Source organism: Rhipicephalus sanguineus, chromosome 11, assembly GCF_013339695.2.
Source record: "Rhipicephalus sanguineus isolate Rsan-2018 chromosome 11, BIME_Rsan_1.4, whole genome shotgun sequence".
NCBI classification, from domain to species: domain Eukaryota; kingdom Metazoa; phylum Arthropoda; class Arachnida; order Ixodida; family Ixodidae; genus Rhipicephalus; species Rhipicephalus sanguineus.
Window position 1 is genome coordinate 71,805,935 of NC_051186.1, and position 4,690 is coordinate 71,810,624.

Here is a 4,690-nt window from a genome sequence, read left to right on the forward strand (position 1 = left end):
TTTTGAGGAACGCAACTCCCCCTGATCGTACAGAATCGGTTTACCTCGAGTCGAGTCAAAGTACTCATCTAAAGGCGATGAACGCACTTGACATAAATCTGAGAGCTAACAACGGCCAAAGAGTAGATGAGTCGTAGACGGAGCCGGGTTAGATAATCAGCACTATTGAACGCGCTGTGCTTAGGGCCGTGAAAAACTGCAGTGAAATCTTTCTCTCTTTCACATATCAGTGAAAAGCACAGTAATTGCTGCTGCTCTGCAGCTTACGTGTACAATTAAGTGTACACGTTTCGCTTCCAAGAGGTTACGAACTACTTTTTATCAATGTCTGGAATAGCTAATGTCAGATGAATCTTAGTTAGGTTGTGCCTAACAAAGAAACAGAACCGTCGATCTATTACCCTTCTTTTCTACATGGAATAGTCAGCGCAACGCAAGGCTCAAGAAGTCTAGTGGTCACTATAAGACACGAATAGCCACGAAAGAGAATGATTGAGTCCAGGGAACTTGCAATGAGGCCCTGTAACAGCATAACCAATGATGTGTTTTATCGGTCAGCAGATCCGTGGGGTAGTTTATGGCAAGATTAATCAACTGTGTGTGGAGCCTGCCTAGCGGTATAAAGTGACACTAACTAAGTTTAACCCGTAGAGCTTGAACTATGGGCAGCCTTTTCGAATTTTTAGGCTAATGCACCAGGGGCGTAGCCAGAAATTTTTGTCGGGGGGGGGGGGGGGGGCGGGGGGGTTCAACCATACTTTATATATGTCCGTGCGTGGATTTGTATGTGCGCGTGTATATATACGCAAGCAAAACTGAAAAATTTCGGGGGGGGGGGGGTGCACCCAACCCCCCCCCCTTCCTGGCTACGCCCCTGTAATGCACGGTTTCAGAAAACGGACGAAGACCTATTCTTTGACTTGAACAGTTCATTTTGATTAACCTTCGTTCATTATAGATTAAAATAAAGTACGCCGCATCAATAACCAATAAGTGAGGGCTGTACAAACACAATGGAAAGCTTCGAAGTTTTCATTTCCCACAGCGACTCGCCTTTTAAGAGTAATTTTCCATACTCTAAGTCGTTTTGCTTGCGTAAAAGCTTGCTCTTCGCGAGAAGGAACTTTTTACTGAAATGTAAACGAGGAAGCTTTGTCTGAACTTCCTCGTTCGCCCTCTTGAAGAAGCGAGAAAGGAAATTAGCGCAAGCTCATGGCGTCTTCGCGTCCAAACACAGAACTGCGCCAGATTTTCGAAACCGAAACTATGTAGATAAGCCACGTGACACATGCTTTCGTGTTCGCGGCACTTTGCAGATGTGCGTATGGGTGGGCGCATTGGACATTATAGTTGTATGGATGGAGTTAGGTAACCCTGATATCGCGAGTTTCCTCTTTACAGAACTCAACAATAAAGTCATCTAATGCTTGAGATCAGAGACTTACGTGTCAACAACGCGTTACCTAATTTCCTCTCGGTTGATCGTACTATAATGTACAGCACGTGTGGTACCAATTATGGCTGGAAGGAAATTGCCGCAACGATCCCTTTCACAAAACGTTGCTCTGCTTTGAAACGCGGACCTGCACGAGCTCTTGCACGCACGAAATTGGTAGCATATCGGGGTCTGGAAGGAGGTTGCCATAATTGCTTCCGAAGTTCAGTCTTTGTAAATCTTTCGTCATTGTTTGTCTTCGGTTGAAATGCGGAACCGAAATTGCATTAAAATGCGACCCGCGTGTGGCTAGGCGGAAGGCACGTGCTACCAGTTCATCACGCGTCGGAAAGGGCAACAATTTCGACTCTTACCGGGTTGAAAGGGTTAGCGTCATTTATCCAATACTACAGCCATCAGTGCTAACCTACATTAGCTAGGCTGTGGCAGTGCGCGAGTAGGTACGATGCCTGAATTCGGCCGAAAATCGGACTTATGCCGTCACGGAATGTGAGTGTAAGGGAAGCTGATAAATATGTCGTCTTAAAAAAGACAAAAAAAAAAAAACGCACTCGCATCGATGGTGTCTGTAGTGTCTCTAAGGCAGCATAATAGTTCATTGAAAAATGTACCTTGCGTATACCTTGCAAAAAAATTCGTTCACGTTCGCACACCTAAAAAAAAAAAAATCACAGTTTATTTCGCTTCTCATGCTGTTGCGCTAACGCGTGCGATAGCACTATCATGATCATATCATGAGCAAGATTACACTGCCTCCAGGATGTTTTATTTTGCATCGAGACCATCGAAGGCCTTGTGAATCTCTTATGTAATGTCATTGCAGGGAATAAGCGTCATTAGTGTCCGGCCTCTGGACGCGCCATGACAAGTGCACCACGGAAGGAACAAAGGCTGTTCGCTTCACTGAACCAGTATTTTGAGAGTCTTCCTGATTAAGAACTTATTAAAGCAGACGTAAAATTTTCTGCTACTTGTCTGGTGGGAGCCATCGACGAAGAAACAGAAGAATATTTAAAAAGTGGCTCGCCAATAGAGCGCTGAATTTTAGTTTTTGAGGCTGTTGGTAGTTCCTTCTTGCGATGTGTACTGACAGACGAGTACAGAGATAAAAAAAAACATGATGACAACGAATGGTACGAAATATCGCGAACCATCCTTCGTCACCGTGTCTCTGTCCCCGTTCTCGTCTGTAAGGAGGCAGCGCAAGAAGGAACTACGGCTTGCCATCTGGAACCCATGCATGACCAGTTTCTCACTGGCTTTCTCCTTGGTAGGTCCAGCGTGTTGCAATCAGCCGTTCCCTTCTTTGAAAATTGAAGATGGCAGAGAGAGAGAGAGAGAAAGGGGGAGGGGTGATGGGGTGAGGTGGCTTAAGACGTGCATAACCTGGTCGCCTCGGCTCTGCATTTCTGCTAGGCCAGTGACCTCTCTTACACTGCGGCATGCTTGAGATGGGGAATCCCCAACGCACAATTTCCCCCACAGCCGACACAGACGGCAGCGAAAGCGCAATATCAGTGGTTGTGGTGTGCATACATACACGTACGCATGCATACCGAATTTCGTGCCCCTGATTCTCCTCCTCCGAAGACTGCGGCTTTCATTACGGTCGGATCGTGGCCTGATTATGGCTGCCCTTGAAGCTTCTATGCAGGGGATAGCCAAGCGGTTATGGTATGTTACCACTCCGACTGCGTGGTTTATCTCACGGTGTGTTCCAGTGAATCGGACCAGTCGGCTTGAAGACGATAACCATCGCAAAAGTGGCACGAGCGCGCAGCTGGCGCTGCGTCACCGTCTGAATGAAGAAAAGGTTTACGTCCCTTCGTATTGAAGTTGGGCCTGGTCCACTTTACAAGCGCTCGATGTTGAATATATATTTTCGAGTTTGGACAAGTCGCTCAATGTTTCGCGCATAGAACTTAAGGCAGCCTAGAAAAACTGGAGACTCTAACGTGTTAGAGGACTGTAGAAACTGCGGACGCGAGCGTGCTCAGAAATGGGATTTAATCAAGAGCTTAAAGCGAAACCTTTCGCCGAAAAAGGAAGCAAATATACGCCGTTGAAATGTCGTACCCACAACTGCGCGACGTTGTAGGTATAGTGGCGTTGTGGGTCGCTGTACGCACAACGTCTATATACCCACAACCGCCCTTTCTCTGTGTTCGGGCGTGCGTTTGTACGTGTGCGTGTATATATACGCATGCAAAATTGAAAATTTTCGGGGGGTGAAGGTTGACCCCTCGAATCCCCCCCCCCCCTCCCTCGACTACCCTGTGCCATGTTCTGCAGCTCAGCAGCGCAACAGCGTGTTCGTTGAGCCACCACGGCTGTTGACACATGCCTCCTAGACTCGGGTCACAGCACGCGTGCATTGTCGCAAGTGTAATCTCTTACACAGTGCGGCGACCCACGCGTTTTTGCCTAACACTGCTCGAGCATGAGTGTATATACTACGACCACGCAAAAAGGCACGCGTACGTATCGTCTGCTGTGGTGAAGTTGATGCAATGCCCGTCTGCATCCTTCTGTTGAAACTCTTGAGTCAGAAGCCTATAGAAAGAGATAAAAACAAAGAAAGATGAAGGGGGGAAGGGATTCTAGCAGCCTTCAACACTTCCGTCTCGGGCAAGCAGCAGCACCATGACTCCGAATTAAAGAGCAGCGTAGAAGGAGAAACAGGCGATAGCGGTATCCCCGGCCCACGCCTTCTTGTATCGCCGGAATGCAGCAGTCCAATTAGCGCAGCTCTCCCAGAAGGCAACGGCGCTGTGGCAGCTTTAGGCCTAGCTGGCCCGCGATCGACCCACTTTGATAAGGGTGACACATCCGCCGTGTGCTAGCTGTACGTCGGCGGTAAATCGGTTGCGACCGCGCACGCGAACCTCCGACGATGGAGTACATGGTCGACGACGTTCATGGTGGCACGTTTACGCACACCTTCTGTATGGCTTAACTATGCGCTTATAGTAGGGCAACCACACACGACGCAGTCTGACACAGGGCACTGTGTTCTTTGTAGTGTGTTCATTGCGCTGCCCTACTATTAGCGCATCGCTAAGCCATCGTGAACCAACTAGCCCCATTCATCGAAAAACTTACACCCTCTGATGTCCGCCACATCAGCATCTTCAGAATCAGCCTCACTATACGCCGCCCACTGCAGGCCTTTGACCTGCGTTCCGATGGTCTCATGTTTCCCCAATTAACCCGGTCCTGCACTTTCTGCGGACA